Source organism: Marmota flaviventris, chromosome 1 (genome assembly GCF_047511675.1).
Source record: "Marmota flaviventris isolate mMarFla1 chromosome 1, mMarFla1.hap1, whole genome shotgun sequence".
Lineage (NCBI taxonomy): Eukaryota > Metazoa > Chordata > Mammalia > Rodentia > Sciuridae > Marmota > Marmota flaviventris.
Window position 1 is genome coordinate 19,647,837 of NC_092498.1, and position 23,628 is coordinate 19,671,464.

At 40.2% G+C, this 23,628-nt stretch overlaps 1 protein-coding gene and 1 pseudogene across 4 annotated transcripts in view; one reads left to right on the top strand and one right to left on the bottom strand.

Annotated features, from left to right (window-relative positions):
- Cald1 (caldesmon 1) overlaps positions 1-18,161 on the bottom strand; it is a 175,671-nt gene extending 157,510 nt beyond the window's left edge. Inside the window, exon 1 of one of the 4 annotated variants that reach the window (XM_071611834.1) lies at positions 17,869-18,161. The gene's annotated coding sequence lies outside the window, so the exon portion shown is untranslated. The remainder of the gene's footprint in view (positions 1-17,868) is intronic. The other 3 variants (XM_027950116.2, XM_071611837.1, XM_071611836.1) reach the window with 3 other exon arrangements.
- The window catches only part of LOC114104131 (centromere protein Q pseudogene), an 84,373-nt pseudogene that overhangs the window by 36,024 nt on the left and 24,721 nt on the right, over positions 1-23,628 (top strand).

Genomic DNA, 23,628 nt, shown 5'->3' on the forward strand with positions numbered 1-23,628 from the left:
TATAGCCCCAACATTCTGTACTACTTAAAGATATCTTCCTCTTTGGGTTAGTTAATTCTACCATTTTATTTCTCCATCTTTTTTTTCTGGTGTTCTGTTTTTATTTGTTTGTTTTTGTTCCTACTCCTCTAAATACTTTTCATTCCCTTGGCCCTTTTCTATCAGATGTTGAGAGACTTCAAAACAATTTATGAACTGTTCCTCATCTTTCTCTCCTTACTTTTTCTTTTTAGTTGTAGATGGACCCAATACCTTTATTTTGTTTGTTTATTTTTTAAGTTTTGGCAGGAAGTAGTTTTATTTATTCATTTTTATTATGTAGTACTGAGGATCGAACCCAGTACCTCACATGTACTAGGCAAGCACTCTACCACTGAGCCACAACCCCAGCTGTATTTATTTATCTTTATGTGGTGCTGAGGATTGAACCCAGTGCCTCCCATGTGCTAGGCAAGCGCTTTACCACTGAGCTACAACCCCCAACCCCCTCGTCTTTTTTGATTAAGAAAACCACAAAAACGTGACTTCCATTCCTCATCAGCAACTGCCTCTGTACGGGAGCTGGAACAACATCTCTTGATCACTGTCGTGGTATTTTCTACCAAGTCTTTTATAAATATCGAATGGTGCATTTTTTCACGTTGTGGCCCAAGTGAATCAAGGTCTCTTTATATACCAGAAGGCCAATCCAAATGACACATGTTTGCTTTATCAACCTCTGTAAAAGTCTAGCGGTAATTTATATTGATTACATAATAAGAAACTCCATCCCTGGTACAACATGTTCTTTCAGCTGCAGAGCCACACCTGTAGAAATGCTAACACACATCTGGTTCAATAAATCTGTTCTTTCTGATCCTCTTGAGAGATACTTTTATGTAAACTATATAGCTACATGTGGAACAGGAAAGACCAAAACAGATGGCCAAACATAGTAACCATCTCCACCCCAAGGCTTGGGCTTTCTTCCTTGACTTTGATGGCTTCCTGACAGTTGATTCAATCATTCTGTTTATGAAAAGTGTTTCTTATCACGTGTATTGATGCTTAAATAGCCATTTCAGCAGGCTGATATTATTGCTATCAGGAGGTTTCAAGGAAATTCTCTGAGACAAGACTGTTCGGATTACTCATTAATAAGTAGATTGTCCCCACAATGAATTTTTTGATAGCAAGAACAAAAAAAGATACCTGCATTTCCTCAGCTTTATCTGTTTTTGTTTTTATTTTTCTCAATTCAATTGCATTTTTTTAGATCGTATCACTACCAAGAATTGACTTTAAAAGCAAACTAAGTATAATAGATCAAATAACTGGTGTACTTGGAAGCAACTCATCCATAACAAGCCCTGAATTATAGTTAGTTTTTGTAGTGAAAGCTTACCAGTAAAGAAGTGGCCTTGACAGGAGGGATCTCAAGTTCAAGGCCATCCTTAGCAACCTAGCAAGACCCTAAGTTACTTAGTGAGATCCATCTCAAAATAAAATATAAAAAGGGCTGGAGATGTGGCTCGGTGATTAAGAGGCTTTGGGTTCAATTTCTGGTACAAAAAAAAAAAAGTGGCCTTGACAGGACAACAGTGAGCCTTTTGGGGGGACAAACAGAACCACCAATCAGAAAAGTTCAGGGGTAAGAGCCACAACTAATCCAATCCCTTCATTACAAGGGTTGATGCCCTAAAATACCAAGTTGTTTGTCTGGAGTCATGAAGTTGTATAAACGCAGAAACAGAATTAAATGGATTCTTTCTGTCACTGTCTACTGCTAACTCATATTTCAAAGAAAGTTTGGAGGCTCAGTCTATGAAAGACTATACTTGAGGTGAGGTGACTTTTAGGAAGCAAGCGAGCGTCTCCATAGCTTATTTGTTACCAACAAGAACTTTTCATGAACTGTGAGTTTGTTTTTTGTTTTTTTAACTTCCCAAATCTTTGGATTTCAAGGTTCAGGGGGAACAAGGGTCAGGTCCTCTTCCCACCCCCTACTTCTAGTAGTGTTGAAACTTTCCCAAGCAAATTATGGTGTGCTGCAGCTTTAAGAGCAGAGCTTCAGCAGCTCAGCAGCAGGTAAGACCTTTCACACTAATGCTTCTGCCTAAAACTGTAGAAGGGTGGTGGTGGGAGGTAAGGCCGGGGTGGAGGGGCATTGTGCACTGGATGTTACCATCTGTTTGCTGCCTTGGTGGCTTGGCAATAGGGCTCCAGCATCTGGCATCAGGGTGGAGCAGGTTGAGGCATCTGCTAGTGGTCTCAAGGGAAACAAAGCAAAGACCAGGGGAGGCCTAGGGTAATTCAGGTGGAAATTCCTCAAGAAATTGCTGGCCCAGGAAACACATGCTCAAGAAAAAGAGCTGGCTAATACAACTTCCACTCTTGTATTGAGTTCAATAGCTCCGTATTAAAGTTTTCCCATATGAAACATTATGTTGTTCCAAGGGGCTTGACAAACAAAGGACATTATGTCAAAACTGAGAAGATCCAGATAAAGTATGGAATTCCATTAATAATAATATAATAACATTGTTTCATTATTTGTGAAAAATGTGAACCATAGTAAAGTTAACAATAGACGGAACTGGGTGTAGGGTATATGAGAATTCTATTATATTCTTGCAACTATAAATCAAAAAGTATTCTAAAATAAAACATTATGTATAAAATTAATTTAAAAAAATTGACCCAGCCATATGATTTCTTGTGTAAGCTTGACCCCAAGCACAGTTGCTAGGTTCAAATATGCTTTTCTTCCTTTTTTTTTTTAACATTCTGAGCACATTTTTACACTTTAATACATTCAGCTATAGATATTAAAAACAGAGATTACAAAGCACAAGCATGTTCACACATGTGATCTCATATATTAAAAATTTAGATGGTGGTGCAAGATATTTTAGTGAATCTAAGGGCAACAAGACTCTAAGATTCTACAATTGTTCACTATGTGCTTTGGTTTCACATAAAGCTCTTTTAAAATGTCTCTGATTACATTAGCGAAAAAGGTTCAATTAGATGATAATCTGTTTTAACCATCCCTTGTCAACACTGTGGGGTTTCAGAGTGTCTCTAAATAAGATGATTGTCATATTGCTTTTAGAGACAAGGATAAAAAGTAAGATGCTTATCCCAGAAGCCTAACATTATAAATTGCATTACATGTATTAAATTATCATACTTTACCCTGTAAATATGTATAAATATCATGTGTCAATTAAAAATTAAATGTGGAGGAAATAATGTAAGATAATGTCAGCAGTGAAACTATTCATGTTAATCCTTTATATGACATCTAGTTTAAAATAATAAACATGCATTGCATCCTTTAAAAATTAAATTTAAAATCATGGAAAGGGGCTGGGGCTGGGGTTCAGTGGTAGAGTGCCCGCCTTGCACGTGTGAGTCATTGGGTTCTATCCTCCGCACCACATAAAAATAAAGATATTGTGTCCATCTATAACTAAAAAAAAAAAAATGTTTTAAAATAATGGAAAGAAGGAAAGGCTGGAACTGGGGTTGAGACAGCCCTGAAAGTCAGAGTCAACTGAAGCTGTCACTCAAGGGATAATTGCTGGAAATCTCAAATCTGAACTTTGAGTCTAGACTTTCCTTTATAAATATGGGACTTACATCTCCCCAAACTACTAAAGAGCAAGTCTTCTGTTTCAAAAGACAAAGGAAAGAAAACAATGGGTGTGCTTTGGGACACTCTACTGCCTAAAGTCCCTCTTTGTTAAAAATACACTGCTCCCTACCCAGGCATTATAGAGCAGAGCAAGGCACTGGGCATTGAATGGCCCAAGAGGCCATTCAGAGTGACACAGGTTATCTGCTATGGACAAGAGTCTGGACCTGGGCATCTTTTCCAACAGACCACCACCTGAACTCTGAGGTCCTCTGCAAGCCAAGGTATCTAAAACTTAAACCTCATTGCAAACACACTCTCAAAAAAGAATTAGCAAGCTAGAAACTCCTCCCAATGGAAAGAGCAGCTGCTGTATTTTAACACATGCCTAAGAGCAGGTATGTGGAAAGGCATGGAGGTTTGGGAAATAAAAACCAAAAATAACAAACTCTTAAACTCTTCATTTCCTATTTACCAAATACAGGTGGTCAGGGCTCCAGGCCTGCGGATACTAATTACTTCACTGACTCTTAGGGCAATGAATGAATACTGCCATTTACCCCTGCCACGACTACTGCAGAGTGAAGTATTTTTTTGTTACAATCAATCTTTGTGATTGATGCAAACCCAAAAAGACACGGGCAAGGATGAGAGCCAAGGGCCACCATGACTGAAGCAGAAGCACCCAAACGGTATAGGATGTTTCCAACTGTCTAGATCTCAAAGGGAGGACAAAGAAAAAATAGGAGAGGACTGAGAAGAAAGGAGGAAGAAGGCGAGAACTAAGAAGAGGAGGAAGAAATTTAACAGGGCTCTTCTTTCCTTTCATAAAGTATCTTATTTCTTTATTTGCCAGTTATTTTCAGGGTACTTGAAAAAGCAAAAAAGAAAATTATTCAGTCAAAATCCCCAAATACATAAGTAAACAAATGAAAGAAGGAGTGTGGCTTCTTCCTGCTGGCATGGTGCTCTATGTCAGCCATCTGTGACGGATGTTCCATTAGTCAGCAAGAGGGATGCGTCCCTCCTCTCCCCTCAGAGTTGAAAAAGGAGCTTCAGGACATCCCTGCACAACCCAGAGTCTGACACAGATATCTTGACGATTGCAGTGACCTTTCAGAAAGACCGGAAGTCACATGTGACTAACTCATGCAAAGAACTATGCTTGAAAGCTACTGAAGATTTCAGCCTCAAAGTCTATTTCTTCTTGAAACCTGCAGCAACCCCTGCTAGGCCTCTGGTGCATGCTGCTTTAGAGGACAGACATCCAGATTCTGAGGTCACAATGAAGTCAATGCTGTTTGCTTTGTCACTTCACGTCTGCATTGTCTTCAACTCTAGGGTAGGTGTGCACATACAGGAAGTGTGTGAACTTTGAATTGAGACACGTACACACGATAGTTACAGGTATTTAGGTGGTGTAGAGACTGTTCTAGACCCTGGGCAGAGGTGCTGAGGTGGTGGGCAGTCCACTCTGGACTCATCTGAGACCCCAAGCAGCTTGTAGCATTTGGTGGTTTATTTTGAGATGTGTGTGCACACACGCATGTGCTCAGTTTGTGCCTTGATTTGTCTCAGAAATATAGGAAATATGCCCCATATGTATCACGGCAGACAAACATGACCTCCTTGAGCTGCATTATGGAAAAAAATAAATTTAAAAAAGAGAGGGAGGGAGGGAGGGAGAGAGAAGGAGAGAGAGAGAGAGAGAGAGAGAGAGAGAGAGAGAGAGAGAGAGGAGGTGAAGAGGAAAAGGAAAAAGGAATTTAAACAGTGAGACAAGTTACAGAGTAGAGAAGATTGAGGAAGTGAAGAGATCATGGAAGAGAGATGTTCAATATCTAAAGTTCTTGGAAGGAAATTAAAAAGAAGGATCAGAACATCCAAAGTTTTTAAACAGGAAGGTCTAGAAACAGAGTGAGTGGTGATAGGTGAAGGGAGATTTGGGGGGCAGGACACCCTACACCAGGCACAGGATAACCAGCCCTCCAGGTTTGCCTGGCAGGATCCCAGGTAGGGCTCCTATTTTAGGGAAGTTGTCCTTCAGAAGTGTCACAGTGTAGATGATAAATGGTACAGTGACTCTCCAGATTGTCTCTGGCCTAAGACAGGAGTCACGGGCAGGACCAAAGCTGGGACACCAAGGAGAGCTTGAAGGACAGGAGAGAAGGAAGCAGTGGCTGAAGGGAATCCAAAGGAGGCAGAGCATGACATGGGAGCTCTGGGGACCAATTGGGCCAGCACAGATGAGGCCAGAGAGGCACTGAGAGCAAAGGATGCATAGAGGAGAGGTGGAAGAAACTAAGGCCACAGTCAAAAGATTTAGAGCACACGTTTGTGTAGGCATCTAATATTTTCCCCTGTATTTGGGGATTATGGCTGTGTTCGGCTTGTGTATAAGTCTCCTTCCTCCTGTGCGGACACCACACCAGGCCATCGGTGGCTGCCTCCCTGGCCAGCTCAGCTGCTCCAAAGCTGCTCACCTCTTTCCTGGCTCTGCCTTCCAGACTCGCAGATGGTCTCAGCCAAGCCTTCCCAGCAGCCCCCTCCCCCACCTTTGATGGCCACATACCAGACTGTCTGCCACCGTGGTTTCCCAGCCTTCCACAGATAGGCCACAGTATGCAAAGCTGCGTCCTCAGTGCGTCATTTCAGAGACCTCTTTTGACTTCTCACTGGATCAGAATTTCACATTGCGAAAGGCAGAAAGCAAATGTCAAGGGCAAGTTCAAAAAGCCAACTGATTTCTAGCAAAGAATTCCCTAGACTCAGAGGGAAGATGGAATACCACCAGCAACAGTCTTCTGCACTTAGAGTTTCATAAGCTATGCCACATGGGTTTCGACCATGATTTTGAACTGGAGCATGTTATGGGTTGAATTATGTCTCTCCCCCCACCAAATTCATTGTCAGAGTCCTAACCTGCAGCATCTCAAAATGTAACCTTATTATGGCCTTTACCGAGATGATCAAGTTGAAAAGAGGCCATTAGGGTGGAGTTCATCCAATATGAATGGCAACTTTATAATAGGAAATTTGGACATAGACTCCTACAAGAGAGGATGCCACTTGAACATGAACTTGACCGCAGCCATCTACAAGCCCAGGAGATAGCTGGAGCAGAGCCTTCCCCAAAGTCCTGGAGGGAACCAGGCCTGCTGATGCCTCAATCTTGAACTTTTAATCTCCAGAACTGTGAGAGAATACATTTCTGTTCATGGCACTGTGTTATGGCAGCTCTAGGAAATTAATATCCCAGATGCAGTCTGGCCAAAGATAGGAGTTTGGAGATGTTGACTAGACTTTAATTATTTTTTTCTTTCCCTGAGGAAACTAAGTAATTCTTCTTAGAACTATCTCAAAGAGTGGGTGCTACCTACAGCAAGATTTCTGGCTGATCTTGAGTAAATTGTTTCAGCTACTCATGCCTCAATTCTTCCACAAAACTGGTTAATGGAGCTGCATTCTGAAGTCCCCACTGTGACTGACTATGAAGGCAAAGAGTGATCACATGAACGTTCTGCTTTGAGCAAGAAGGTCAAACTTAAACAAGGTGTATTATTAATGAATAATATTTTAGGAGTGACCATTAAAGCAACTGGACTCCAAATTCTGTAGTTGGACATCCAATCCTCAAAGAATCTGTCTTGGCCTTTTTAATACCTAAATTTGATATACCTAGACAACAAAATGGCTTGAAGCACTTGTCCAACTGGTTTAATCCTTCAGTATCTAATTCCATATCTCCCCTGGAGTCAGGGAGAAATGTGCAAATCTCTCTGCTACCAGCAAAGGGAAACACAGAAGTACTTCTGTGGCCCTCTCCCTAACTGCTCTAAGCCTAGATTCTTGCCCTGTCTGACTCTAACTTGAACAATCGCTTGAGTCAGTAGTGTAAGAAATGGTGTTTAGTTCTGTGTCCTTATATGGCAGGGAGTGACAATGTGCTTGTCTCCTTGAACTGCAGTATGGCTCAGTGACAAATTATAATGACTGGTTATGGAAACCTTCTGCTCTGGTTTCCATCACTTTTCTGAGGGAAGACACAGAACAGACAGCTGTAGAGGAATGAAAAGGGTTGGAGTCAGGGAGTGGCCATGAATCCAGCTCAGTCATGTAACAATTGTGTGAGCTGGGCAAGTTACTTGGTTTACTTTACTGCTCTGAGGTGTAGTCCTCAGTTGGAAAGTGACATCATATGGCAAGTACCCCAACAAGGTAGCTGATTGAGCTAGCTTACCTTCTCAACCATCCTCAACCTGTAAGGGCTCAGGATAACTAGCAATCCATTGCTCTTCACCTTCTGACACTCTCTCCCAAGTTCTGCATTCTCTTTCTCTCTCTCTCTCCCCACCCCTTCCTCGCTCTCTCTCTTTTTCCCTCTCCCTCCTTTTCCTCTTTCTCCCTCTCTCATTCCAGATCTAAAACACTGAAATCCTACAAAACAACCAAGCTTTAGAAATAATTGGCCATATTACATTAAGATTATTTAGACAAAAGTGGCTCAGGTCCATGGGTAAGGGTAAAGGGTAAATTTTAAACCTATGGGTTGAAGATGATGGTGGAGGCTGTCTTCTGCAGTGGAAGGTGATCCATGTTGCGGAGACAGACCTAGATAGAATATGCTTATTCTCACCTGCAATTTCCTAGAACTTGTGTCTGTTGGTCCTAGTCTTACCTCCTGGTGAACCAAAACTTGAAAGCAACAGACTCCTTTCATTCCACCTTTGTGATGCCCATGGAGGAAGGCAGACCAGAGAGCACATGGCAAGGGGCACAGGACTAAAGGGAGCCCCATGCCTACTGAGTCTCTGTAAGAAGTCACAGTGGATAATTGAAAATCTAATTTGGTTTAAATCATGTGCAAAGCAATTTAGAAATGCTACTATAACTGTACAATAAAGGAATAAATATCCCAAATTTGTAAGAGAACAGACAGGCTAGAGTCACACATAAAAGAGGGGTCTCTGTCTCTTGGAGTCATTAGTGATAGGTTGCACAGCACAGAAGGTAAGCCTGTGGTTCACGGAAACAGATTATACAGGTATAAATCCTGCTTCTGCCTTGTACTAGCTCTGTAATCTCAGATGTATTACCTACCCTAACTGTAACTCAGTTTCTACATCCGGAAAATTGCTTGTTATAAATATTATTTTACTTGTATCTAATAAATATCAGTATACTACTTAGCATGTGACACACATTATTCTAAACGCTGGATAATGGTACAATTAGTGAAGGGTTCATGAGCTCTAGCATAACATTGGTTTCAGCTTTCTTATAAAAAAATTATAGTCATTTATTCTTTTTACTCTTTTACTAATAGTACATGTGGGGCCTGGTATTTTCTTAGGCTCAGGTCACAGCACTGAAAAAGCCAAAGTCCCTGTTTCCCTGATATTTATGTTCCAGGAGCATCACATGCTCTAGGAAACATGATCTAGGAAATAATAAATGTTCTAGGAAATCATAAATGAGCAAACAAACATACATAAATTATGAATATGCATGCAATTAAATGACAGAAGTGTTCTGCTTGGCTGTCCTGTGTAAAAGGCCAATTTTGCCTCTCCATACCTTGGGGTCAATGATATGTTAGGAAATGTTTAAAAACAAACTCTTGTTGGAAGGAAGGGAAGTCTGATTTGTAGCAAGTGCCAATTTCTTTGATATAAATCCTTCCATTATGGTCAATTTCAAGCTCCCAACATGACATCACTGAACAAAGAATTGGGAAGGAGAAGCTGGGTTGCAAAGCATAACACAGAATTTTCATCATACAGACTAAGTAGATATATCTACTATCCCCAAGAGAACAGATTATAGTAGAATAGAGTGAAATAATTAGGAAGGGATATATCTTGAATATTGATTACCCTGGCTTTTACTACAATTTTAAATTTATATCATTTAACTTTTAGTAATGCTTTTATTTTACAAACCAGATCCCAAAATTCTTGAAATTTTAACTATCAGTTTTCGGGAGTTAGCATGAATTGAGGGTACCTGGAAAGGCAGGTAGTATCAGAGCAGAGAGAGAGCAGTCCAGATGCTGTTTGTGTACAGCTGTGGGACATAATTTAACTCATTTTTATATTCCTTTCTCCAACAAGCTCTGCTTCCCTGTACACAACATAAGCACCTTGTAAACCAAATAGCATTGATACAAATACAGTAAAATTATGTCATTCGTATTGGACCAGTTCACTCATATAGATAAACCTTTAGAGCTACAATTTTGGGTGAATATAATGTATATATTCAGTGCTCTGAATATGGTAGATTTTTCTGCAAAATACAGAAAAAGTAACCCCTAGAGATGAATTTTCTGTGCTTTTGCACAAGGAACTGATCCCCGGTCCATGATCCTAAAGCCACTTGCCAGTTAGAGGCCCCACACTCCAGGGAAGCATCTAGGCCTGAGGCTGTGATGGTCACAGCCTTGGGGGGGTGGGGGGATGGAGGTGCAGGTGAAGGAGGCATCTCTCCTTTCCTGCTTAGGATTTGCAAGTCCTGATCACAAAGTGGAAGACAGAGAAAAACATCTTCTATGATTCCTGGTAAGGGAAATACCTAAAGTAACTGATTTTCAAAACATCCTTGGAACAGAAATACTTAAAAAGAAAAATTTTCCTAGATTCACCCCTCCTCCCAAGTCTAAATTTCACTTAGTAACAGTGGCTGGAACAAGAAGTGGAAATACCATGAGAAATTTTATTCCTGCCATATTTCCAGTGCTTTACAAAAGCAACCACTGGAAATCTCATCAGGACCTTGAACCTCATAGGGTTGACAGCTTTGTGCTTAAACCAAAAGAGTAGGTGAAGCTGGAGGAATTTTCAAGATAAGTCTTCTGCCTCTTCAGAAGAGACTCTTTGGTAAAATTGATGACTTGGGATATACATCTGTAACTTTTAGGGAAAAACATCATTTAAATCTGAACAAATAGACTTCTGAGAAATAAGTAACTCCATACCTCTCCTATAAATTATTGTTACTGTAGGTGTACAGAATTGTTTCTGAGCCAGGATGTTTTATCAGTGCCACCAGGGAGCTTTGACAAACTACAGATGCCTGGACCTCACTCTAGCGAGACCTACTGAATTGGAACCTCCAGGGGACAAGTCTCAGGGATGTGTATTTTCAAAAAACTCTACAGATGCTGCTCAAGAGCCACTGGTGTGCAGGCAAATTGGGCTGCATGGTATAATCCACATTTGTGAATTGTAATGTTCTCTTTTATTATCAGAATAAAGCAATCTTTGAAACCAAAAAGGTTAACTGCCTGGGACTTCGGAGCTGTGTGTTTTAGAACCATCTTTGCTACCAGTTAACTGGATGATCTTGATCTAGTCGCTTATTTTATTCTTTCATTCAACAAATATTTATTGGGCTTCTACCATGTGTCCAGGCACTGGGTATACATAAATGAAATAAACAGATGTTCCCTGTCCTTATGAATCTTACTGACCAAAAAGACAGACAGACATTAATCAAAGAAACTTACCAATACATAAATAACTGCACTTAGTGTGTGTGGCCAGGCTTTAGTTTCTCATCTGATAAATGAAAAGCAGACTACCAGTTCCTTTCTGTGTGTATGTATAGTGCTGGGGATGGAACCCAGGATCTCGTGCATGCTAGGCAAATGCTTTACCACTGAGCTACCTCCTCAGCCCAGTTCCTTTCTTAAAAAAAAAAAAAAAAAAAAAAAAAAAAATTCTTCATAAGATCCCCAATTTCTTGGCCCAACCCTCCCATTATGTCTTAGGAAAACATAAAACCAGAAGTTTCTATGAATCCAACTACTCTTGTAAATAAATTAACATCTCATCATCAGAATACATTCTGCACAATTAGAAAAATAGTGGCACATATTGTGTGACATGTTTTATGACCCAGTTAGCTAAAAACACTAGCTACATATACAGATTTCTTTACCTCGTGAAATCACTTGTGGCCTCCCAAATATTAGGAACATGCAGACTACATTGACCAAGTACAAAATGTGGCTCTTAAGAAGCTATGGCTCCATTTGCCATAGATCATTACCAATGACAGCAGTTTTTTCTCCCCTGTGAGCTTAAACACAGCCTTGGAAACCTTCTTAACATACCAATTGGTTGGACCTGGCATATAAATGGAAAACTATATGTACTCCCTGGGCTGAATGATATCCTAAAGTCCTGCCCAGCTTAAAACTTCCATGGATCCATGTCTTCAATTCTGCTCTCTCAAGAAACACATATGCCATCTCCCATCTTCACATAAAAGTACTCCAGATATCAGAAGGCATACAAGTGGCTGGCCCCTTAGTTTTATTTCTTTGGGAATAAACAGGTCTAGATCCTTTATCTTTTCCTCATCTATTTTGCTCTCCTGAGCCCCTCCAGCCTTTGATGCTGACTCTGGGATAGGTGTTTGTCAATGCCTCTCTAAAAAGTGTGACCATGATGCTCCAAATGTGATCCGGCCAGAACACAAGGGGTGCTTCGAACACAGGACAGGGGTTCAGCGAATGAAGGATTACAGAGCAAATATTGCCTAGACCTGAAACACCCGGTTAAGTGTACACTGGCTTTTATTGCATTCTGTTGATTGAAGTATTGTGATTTACACTGAGAATGTATTGGTTTTCATTTATTAAAATTGCTAAATTATTATTTACTAAATTTGAAAGATTGCCTTCATTTGGAGGCGAGCCATATCATACCTGTGGCTCATGAAGTTTCTTGCCAATAAGAATTCTCGAAGTGCTTTTTCTCTAGAATCTTTCCGAAATGGAATGAATACTTATTTTTTTCATTTATCAGTGGTGAAAAATTTGGGGTTACCCTCCTTTAAGACTGGCTCGCTGGGCCATACCAAGAACTGTATGACCCTGGTATTAGGTAAACCACTCTCTAGAATAATATATTCACATCAAAATCCAAGTTATATACATTGAGACCTGTTGGAAATGTCAGCTGATTGGCCTCCACTCCCAACTGCCTCTTCTAACTGAAATGGCCCACTGGGCTTTTCTTTGCCCACAGGTGACCACTGACTGATTGGAGCAGGGTGGCAGCCAGGCCAACTGGTGCAATTCATCCATAGGTACATCAGTATCTTTAACAACCCTTCCTGCTAAGGGATTTGGCAAATGAAGACAATAGCTATTAGTTGAATCCATCAGATCTCCTCTCTCAGAATTTGACCTGGAAGCACAGAAGGAATTTTCCAGGTGATAGAACAGTAGAAAGAAGCAGACACAGTCTGAAGCTGAGTTCTGTGACTGGAAACACCTTGGGTGGAGATAGAGTTCTCTGCTGAGACCCTTGGACCCACCTTGATGTTAATTTCACTCTTTGGACTCTCTGGTCCTGTTTTGGCTTGTGGCTTTCCATGTGATTCCATCTCTTTATTATTCCACATGTGTTTTACAGTCCTGCCCCTTGAGTTGAGCTTCTGAAACTTGTGAACATAAGCATCTGTTTCCCCAGACTGCATCTTACCTGACCATACATCTTGCTCAGTAAGATCTTCATTTCTAAAACTACCTGACTTCTGATTTTTTCCTATTTTTCCTTTGCTCACCTAGCTGTAATTTACCACATAGCCTATTTTTCTGCTTTATATGCATCCAGTGGAACACTGATGCCTACTGGCCCTTGGTCCCTGTGGGTGCTTTCCCCTGGTCCTGCCCAACATGCAAGTGAGGTCTGCCTACTTCCCCAGCAAAATATCTGGAAGGAAGCAAGAAGGGATGTTACATGTGGCTGTAAAAGGAACTAATTACATATTCCTACTTAATACATTCCCCTTCAAGTATGATGATTCCCTTCTAGTCAAGGGCTCTCATCTGCATATTCACAAAGCAAGGCCAGAAGCCTCAGGAAACGATTAAAAAGAAATTTATCTTCAAGTTCTCCATTATTGATGTATGTAGTCACACTCTTTTGAAAAAAAGAAAAGATATGCATTAAAATGAGTGCTTATAAAGAACACCCAATTTATTTAAAATATTTTAAAAATTGTTTTCCTTCAAGCTCTGCTTCACAGCTGCTTAGCAATCATTTTATTCATCTCTCGGTGCTCTCTGGGAGTACACTTAATAGCTGCCATTCCTGAGTTTCTCTAGCCTCTGTGAGCTACCCACAAGGAAACAGCTTCTTCTCTGCTGATGATCTCCTTTTCTTTGGAAGGGAAGCTGAAGGAGGCAGTCTCCTCCTCTTTGTCTGTGTATGCACATCATCTTCTTTTCCTTCCAGATCTGGGAACAAGAAGCACATCTCCACTCATATTCTGACCATACCCTTACCTCCTGAGGGTCATCTCCTGACTCTCAAGGGTGGGTCCCTTACCAGTCAATCACAAAGGATGGGTTCCCAAAGGACCTAAGGGTTCAGAGTTCTTATCAGATTGTCTAAGGTCTCCAAGCAAAACATCCTACCAGAAGGACAGCCTCCTCACTTCCTCCTCATAGCCTGGGGCTTCCAGGCTTCCTGCCGCCCCCTCCCACCCAGCCAATTGAAAGCTTGTGGCCCCTGACTACAGAAAATGCTCTAATCTCAACTCTGCCTGCTCTTTTAACTTTTCTCCTTCTGCCTAAAAAAGACAAGCAGCTTTCCTCTATCTAGAGCCGGTGCTGACACTTATACCGTCGTCTGGGCCTCATCCTAGAGCCCGGATCCTGTCCATTTCCAGTGTGGGACCAGGAAAGCTCCATGTTTGGTTAGGGAATCGAGGAGCTGGTGGGGTGGAGGGGTGGGGTGAGGAAGTTAGGGATGCTACCAGGGCTCAGTGACAGTTGGGGATACTAAAGACTGAGGCCCTCAGAGGTGAGAGGCAAGCTCCGCGCAGCAGTCTGGTCTCAATACCAACAGGAACCACAGCCAGGTGCTCCTGATTACCTCATCCTCCCGACAAGGCCCAGGCTTGACATGCTGGGATTAATTCCATGCTTTTGGCTGGAGGCAAAGAAGCTGCCTCATTTACTAAGGCCTTTCTGTTGTCAGCATTGTCTTTGGTCTTCTGCTCATCTGGATCTTCAGATTTCCTGGTTCCTAGATATTGCCTTGCACCTCTGATGTCTTATCTTCCTGTTATTTATTTTTTCTCCTGGTCTCTGATCATCAAAACCAGACTTCAGACTACATTGGGCTAGACCCATATTCACTAGATTATGGAATCAGGGACCTAGAAAGAAGTTGGAGCAAGAAAGTCCCACCCAAGGATCGTCAAGTATGAGGAAGGAGGAAATAGTTCAAGATAGTAGGTAAGAGGTAGGAACATAATGTCCAGAGGACTCCAATTGAAGGCAGTTCAGTGTACTTAGCCTACAGGGAAGAAGAACAAAGGCTCACTTCACTTAGAGATATTAACTACTACCGGATCCATTCTGCAGATTGTGGCCAAAGAATTGATGCCTTCTGCAAAGGTCAGGGTCATTTCAGCAGAGGAACCAAAACTACAAGTGAGTCTCATCTTGGTGCTCATGAGTTAAGGCTGAGCTAAAAGCATCTCTTTAAATTACCCAGCATCCATAATAGATGGGCATCTGGGTTAGCTTGACAGATGAAGAACTTTCTGTTAAGAAGCTAATGGTTCTATTTTCAGAATCTGAGAGATTTTACCCAGAAAACCCCTTTTGAAAGTCTAAAAATTCTTTGGCAGTATCTTTCTAACCTCCTCCTTAGTCTACCATGCTATTTGCATTCCTCTTCGTCAGCATTTTCTCCATCCCCCCACCCCCATGGCCTCACCCCACCACATTTCCTAACCCAGTGACAGACAACAGGCAGATGGGAAACTATCAAATCCTCTCTCCGACCCATCTCAAGTCACTTTTCTGTCTTGTTAAAGGAGTGACAAACTAGTTATCATGCTACCATGAAAATGACAACTACATGTTCTTTTTCTTTTTCTTTTTTCTTCTTTTTTTCTTTTTTTAAGGACTTCTGTGGTGCATTTCACTCATCAGAACAGAAAATACCCAGGCTAGGTTCTGGAACTTTCTATGGCATGTCACAGTACCAACTTATTTCATATGCAGAGAGCAGGAGCTCTTCAGGACAGTCACAGGGGTCAATAAGAATTATTAATGGCCCCCCTGTCAGGAAATGCTCTCATGTATCTCATTTAAATCTTTTGAATGTAGGTCTCCTTCTCCTTCTAATGCAAAAATCATGTCAATTTTTTTTCATTTTAATTATTTAAATCCCCCATTCTATTGGCTTTGAACAATGGAAACAACTCTACACTTTACCTATAGCCAATCCTTTGTACATTTCTCGAGTGTCCAAAGATCAACTCTTTTAGTAATGTTTTGTAGCAGAATTTTGGTACAAAACATCATATTTCTCTTTATTAAATAATTTTAATAGAATGAAAGTTCTAGCAGTCTGGTTTTATTAAGTCTGTTTTCCTCCCTATTTGGGGGAGATGTATTATAGCTAATACCTGACAGCAAAATGACACCCAAATAACTGCCTAAAGTTCAACAGAAACTAAAATCCTCACATTTCAATCTACAGTAGAACATGTACACTGTTTTTTTTTTAATGTGTCTTTGTGGTTGTTGGAGGTGGGAGGTATAGGAGGGGATGGGAAGGAGAGGTCATAGAAAGACTGAACTTTCAGGGATTCGAAGATGTTGGTTTCAAATGGAATTTATCTTCAAATCCCAAGATTATGGATTTCCTTCCAAACTGCATTCCCTACATGGTTTAGAGAACAGTTGAAAAAAAAAATTGCTCTTCATATTTTGATTGACATTAAAAACACTGTGAAAATAGTTTGGAACTTGATCTCTTCGAGGGAAGGACAATAATCAAACTGTAGCTTTTGCCTGCAGCCTTCCTCTCACACTTACTCAGAACTAGTCCAGGGAAAGAAATTCACAGGGAAGTCTGTTCTCATATATCACTTCTAGAAGCAGAGAGAGACATTCTCAAGAAATTATCCCCAATTTCTAAATACAAAGAGAAAAGATTAATGAATCTCAACCCCAAACCACCATAATGCGTGGAATAAAATCAAATGGAATCTGTCATTTGGAGTGGTTTTAGCCTTTCATATCCATATTATTAAAAAAAAATTACCAGATTTGCCCTTCTCTCCACATAGTACCTAGTCTTCACTTAAGATCTAGCCACACATGTCCGGTTTTGCCAAAAACACTAGAATGATTTTGCTGTTTCCGTTTATAAGTTCATCTGCATAGTCTTGTTAACAGACGGATCTCTGAAGACCAAGTACTTTGTTCTTATCCACTTTTTTGACCCTGGATTGCCACAGCACTAAAATTCCCCCGCCCTTTACAATCAGCTCTTTCTAAAAGGAATTGCAGACCATACTACCAACTAGCTGCCTGTGCTTCTATTTAAGATGCCCAAATACGTCTATCTTGAAATAAAAGCCTGTCTCCTTCCTTTCTGGAACACATTTCCAACCCACATTTTTTTTTTCAAATTCTCCAGGCATAGTCAGGCACACTTTCAAACAGAAAAATGAGAGTTCTTGAGGAATAGTTTGGTAGGAGGTTAACTATGATTTCTAAACACACACCCACTAGCACATGCATACTCTTGTTTTTAGGTTTTATAGGAAACAGATCAGGGTAGGCAACCTCTGTCTTAGTAAATATCAGATCAGTGACACTAACTCAACCATCACTAGAGCTAGAACCCTCTGACTGTATTTGTTTTTTTCCCCAGCTCCAAAAGTCTAGTTCTTGTTTGCAGAGTAAGTAACATAGAAATGCATGTGGTTTAAACACACACACACACACACACACACACACATATACACACACACATCACTTTTTGGCTTCTCATGAACATAAATAGTTGTTGCTCTTACTTTTAAAGCAAAACTCCTTTCAAAGTCTGATAATAAAAGATGCAGAAGAAGCTGCTGAGTGGCACAGCCCGCCCGCAAGCCCTGGCCTGTGATCATCAGGTACAAATCCAGGTCCCTCTCCTAAACAAAAGGACATCTGAAGCAACGTTGCCAGTGCTCCCTGATACAAGTCACTATGTGATCTCTCCTCTTGTCCCAACTCTAGAAACAAAACTTGAAATTTCACCCTGTTTGCCTCTGGGAACATCTGCAGGGTGGTGAAGCCCAGTCTGACTCCGAGAATTTACATGGTCTATTGCCTTGAAGGATCTTGCATGTCTGGCTACCTTGGCCAGGAATGTTGATTGAAACCCAGAGAAAAGTCCCCAGCTTCTCTGGAAAAGAAAAGAGAAAGGCCCGTGCCTTACCTCCTCGGCTGAAATCGCTTCCCCAGGACTCCGTGGGAAAGGAAGGGCTGATCCCTTTAAGCAGGAGCACAGCAAGAGAGCAAGCAGGCAGGCAGGCAGCCGAATGCACACTGCTCTATTCAATAAAACTGCAGACCGCCCTTCCTTGGCCCCTCCCAGAAGTCCATGCTAAGTGAACACATATCCCCTATGTTTACAGCCGGCAGTCAGTGGTATGCATTGTCCTGTAGTTTTTCTAATAAGCAGCCAATGACGACACCCTGGCCAAGGTGATGCCGTGGGCCTGTGCAGATGCCTGTCATTCCCCAGGCATGCTCAGGAAATCACTCATCAGAAAAACCAAGACCTAAAAAGCTCTGAAACAGCCGAGCAGGCTGCCAAAACCAGCCTGCTCCATGCCCTTTTTTGGTTATCCTTAGCAGGGCCTCTGGAAGTGTATCCATTGTCAGGAGCAATCAGAAGAAATGTTAATCTTGGAGAAAGAGGCTGTCTTGAAGAACACAAATGGAGCTTTAAAAAGAAAGCAGTCTATCAAATGAAAATTAACAGATATGTTTATGGGGGTTGGGAGTGGGGAAGGCTTTTGAGTGGAGGGCGATTTCATACTGTATTTCTTCTTAAAGTAGTTGCAAGTACAGAAATGAATTTAAATTGTTATGCAATTTGAAAACCTGAAATAGACAAGACCCAGGTCTGCTGTACAGGCTAAATTGTAGCCTGGAAAAGAGGCACAGCCCCCTAAAACATGTCTACTTGTGTTATAAAAACGACTGACCAAAAAAAAAAAAAAAAAAAAAAGTGCATTGGTTGTTTTTAGCAGGCAATGTTGGCCAGAATAAACCTTGTGCTAGAAACTGTGCCAGCCAAGGTCCTAGGGTTGGATAGCCTTCTTGGTTTGTCACAGCAACTATCCCTGCTATACCTTTTTATTTCCCCAGTCTTGGCAGTGGAGAGAGAGTGCTAGAAGTTGATATGTAACAGAGAGGGCATGGAGACCCAGCACCTACCTCCAGGTGAGACTGATGTACCAGTAACTTCTTCAAAGTGTGTGCTACGGGAGGGTCAGAATTAGGAGATGCTCAATTAGGATGCAGTTAACCGACCCACACATGCATTTGATTGTGGTCTAGTACTTTTTAGTACTTAATTCAATAAAAAACGATTTTTTTGGAATACCTACAATTTTTCAGGTCTAGGGATAGACGCAAAATATATGTCTCATTATTTCTATGTGTTTGGACAGTGATTCATCACTGACAAAGAAATTTTAAATAATTTCCCTGGCTAATTACAAGTCCAGAGGCTTGGTCTTCAAAAATTGAAGGTTTTAAGAAAACGTCTTTTCCTCTTCATGAAGATCTGAGTTAGAAATGATCTGTTTAGCCAAAGCCCCTGCCCTTTATGTCCTATTCAGAACACTGGGAAGAAGCCGAATCACATGAGTGGCTTCCTCCTTCAGCCTTCCAGCCATTAAGAAGTTACCCAGAAATATCTATATAGACTCTGTACACTCATCCTTTTCTTTTTCTCCCTCCCTCCCTTCCTTCCTTTATTTCTCTGTGTGTGTGTGTGTGTGTGTGTGTGTGTGTGTGCCACAGGTTGAACTCAGAATGCTTAATCCCTGTTTTAGTCAGCTTTTTCACTGCTGTGACTAAAAGACTTGTCAAGACCAATTTTAAGAAGGAAAAGTTTATTGGGGGGCTCACAGTTTCAGAGCGTTCAATCCATAGACAGCTGGCTCCTTTCCTCAGAGCTCGAGGTGAGGCTGAACATCCAGGTAGAAGAGTGTGGTGGAGGGAAGCGGCTCACAGGATGATCAGGAAGCACAGAGAGCTAAGCTCAGCTCCCCACATATGTACCCCAAAGGCATGCCCCCGGGGGACCCCCCTCCTCCAGCCACATCCTACCTGCCTTCTGTTACCACTCAGTTAATCCCTTCAGGGAATTAACTCACTGATTGGGTTAAGGCTCCCATAACCTGATGATTTCTCCTCCAAACTTTCTTGCATTGTCTCTCCCATGAGCTTTTGAGGGACACCTCACATCCAAGCCATAAAAACCAGTGAGTCACATCCCCAACCCTCTTTATTTTGAGACAGGGTCTTGCTAAGTAGCTGAGGCTGGCCTTGATTGCAAGTTTCTGCCTCAGCCTCCTGAGCTGCTGGTGGTGCTGTGCACCACCCTCCACCCCCAGCACTCATCTCTTTCTTAGGAAGGCTTTGTACTCCCTCCCCTCTTCTAACTACCACTGCTGAAAAGAGCCCCCCAAAAAGCTACAGCAAAAGCTACCAGGAAGAGGAAGAGGCAGGCTTCAGGCATCCTAAGTTAGAATCAGAATGCACTTTCCCAGAGAAACTGAATAAACAATTGGTTGGTGGGAACACTACAGTCAAAGTTACATTTCAAATTCAATGTAGCTCAACCAGGCATCTGTGGAACAACACCATTTATAAAATGGTTCCTATGGGAAAATGTTTTCTGATTCCAAATAAATGACTTGAAAATAAACTTTTGGAATACAGCCAGTTTTATTGCCGGGGACATCCCATATCTGGACAGGTTGTAAAGATAGAATAATATTTGTTAGTGTGGTGAATGGCTGAGCTTGGAGACTTTATAGGGCAGATCTCAACAAGTTTGGAAAGCAATTTAATGAGTGAGCTCTAGATGTGACTTCTGTCCAGAGATGTTCTGGCAGTGTGATCTCCAGGCAGTGTTGCCCAGAACTCGGAGAGTCCTGTTCAAAAGTGCTATTTTCCATTGCTGCAGCTGATTATAGCCTGAGCGATACTCTCCTCACTTGTATGAGGCATGTCCTTTGGTTGAACAGCATCAGGGCATAATTTTGCAAGCAATGAATAAAATAAGTACCAGCTTTCCAGAGGAAAGAAAAGTTGTACTACAAATGGGGAAACTATTATCAACAGGAAACATGCAAGGGACATGCATTTTGCATGGTTTTTAGAAGATAAACGGCTAAATATTTTTGGGTTATGCCTTTGGAAAAAAGAAGTATGTTTCCCTAGATAAATTCTGGATACCTAACATACAGCATATAGTGGATGAGCAATCATAAAACCTATATTCTGTGTTTGAAGATGAACTTACTGTGGAGGAACTATAGATTGGAAGAATAATCCAATACATTGCATGTAATATACACCATGATATAGAAAATATCCTCTCTCTTTGCCTTCTTGCTTTTTTATAAAACAATCCAATTTTTTTTAAAAAAGGAAAGGAAAACAAAAAGAGTATATGTTCTCCAATCTCTGCCAGTTGCTGCTATGGAAAATTTTACTTTCATATTATTTACTTTTTTCCAGAGATCATTTATAAACAGAACTAAAAATACATAGGATTTATATAGGAAATTCCTGTGGAATGTATTTCCCCAATGATCATCCCAGGAAAGAATAGCTTGTCTATCATAGGATATATCTGCCTAATCAAACTATAATAAGTCTAAAGAAACATTTGGAAACATCTGGATGATACATTATATCTTTTAGTTCTGAGCATTTGCTATCATATATGTTAGTGTTCAGCAATTGTATTTTGTTTATGTGTCAATTTGGGAAAATTAGAATCATTTCGTTGAGTCCACGAACTATCTACTTGCTTGAAAATATCTACTTCATTGAATAGAAAGAAGGATTTGAAACTATTAAAATGTTGCAGAAACCCCTCCCACATTCTTTTAGTCCAATGAAACCTTCCAGACACCCAAACTGATAAAACAATGAAAGCAAACTAGTAGAATCCTGATATGAACAAGAAATTAGTTTAATGGGGCTGGGGTTGTGGCTCAGTGGCAGAGGGCTTGCCTAGCATGTTTGAGACACTGGGTGCAATTCTCCACATCACATGTAAATAAATAAAGGTCCATTGAGAACTAAGAAATATTTAAAAAAAAAAAAAAGAAATTAATTTTTTAAAAATAACTATGGGTAAATGGTAGGAAGATCAGTAGAGTAGAGGGAAAAGAGCAGGGAGAGAAATACCAGGGCCTGAATTAGAACAAAATATATTCCATGCTTTTATAATTATGTCAGCATGGAGTCTACTGTCATGTATAACTAAATGAGCCAATTGAAAAAAAGGAATTCTGATATGAAAATTGGACCACAAAGTATGCGCGCGCGCGCACACACATACACACACACAGAAAAAATTTAGACTAAATGCACATAAGCCTAGATTTTTAAAAATTAGCAAATTGAATCCAACACTGGGGGAAAAAAAAGACCAATGCAGAGATGGTTCAGAATCTGAAAGTCTGTTACAACATAAGCAGCTTAAGAGTTTTTTTTTTTTTTTAAAGGTAAGAAAGAAAAGAGAAAAATCATCTCAATATTTGGTAAAATTTATAATCACTTGTAAAAAAATATCTCTTGGTAACTAAGATGAGAATCTTTATAAACTAACTGAGTGACATTTACCAGAAATCTATAGCAAACATCATGCTCATGCTCATTGATAAAAGGTTAAAAGCATTTTCATTATAACCAATTTTTTTAAAAAGGATAATTAATTACCCTCTGGTACAATTAGAAAATGTGCTGAAAGTTCTAACCAAGACAAAGAAATTAGAAAATAGAGCCACTGGGATTAGAAAGAAAAATAAATGTTTTTATTTGCTATGAAATGATCTTTACGTATAAAATTTAAGAGAATCTGTAACCATATTGCAACCAACAAAAGCTTAGCAAGATTGTTGGAAACTCAAGTTGAATATGCAAAAATCCAGAGTCCCTGTAACCAGCCAGCTCTAATTTTAAAATAAAATAGAAAAATATGTTATTCATAATAACAACAAAAAGTATACATTACCTAGAAATAAATGTAATAAAATACATATAAAAATTTACTAAACCTGAGTAAGGAAATGAAAGATGCAAATAAATAGTGAAGTATATTATTTTCATGAATGGCAAATCTCCAAAATTTAAAAATAACAATTCTCCTCAAAGGAGTCTAAAATTTTTTTCCAGTTAAAATTCCCAAATAATGTATTTTGTATAAACTGATGAAGAAATAGTAAATACAGAAAAGTAGAGATCTAAAGCTAGGTAATGAAAATTTAATAGATCAATTCTAGTTAAAATCAGCCTAGAAGTAGACCCAAGCATATATGGAAAAGTGTCAAATGGTAGTAAAGCTATTAAAATCAGAGGGAAAGGGTGGACTATTCTGTGAATATTTATAAACTATTTTAGTTTATAAAGATTCTCATCTTAGTTACAAGAGATTATGTGAAAACAATCAATTTTAATTCACAAGTCCAGCTTCACACTAAAACTAGGATACATGAAAAACAAAGCTTGGAAAAATTGTGGGTAAATATTTTTATCATAGGATATATCATAGGATAAAAAGCAGAACTTAGCAATGTAAAGACTGATAAGTTTGGGGACTCAATTAAACATGGTAGATTGAAAAAGCAACACTTATTTCTGTTTCTTCTATAAAACAAAATGATAGTAATGAAGTAAAAGTCATGAATAAGTCCTACTAGGCAAAGAATCTTGGAAAAGAATCAACGGGAGTCTGGATGTCAGCCAAATTCTGGAATATGGAAAATGGATGGAGCATTGGTATTGACTAAACAGAGCTGAGAAGATGAAATCTGGCATGTGGATTAGAAGCCAATGAGAAGACACAGATTTGAGGCTGAGAATCAGGAAAAGCCTGGGATTTGGAAGCCCTGGGGAGCTCTGAAGGTGTGGAGTGGAGCAGAGAAACCAGAATAGGGAATAT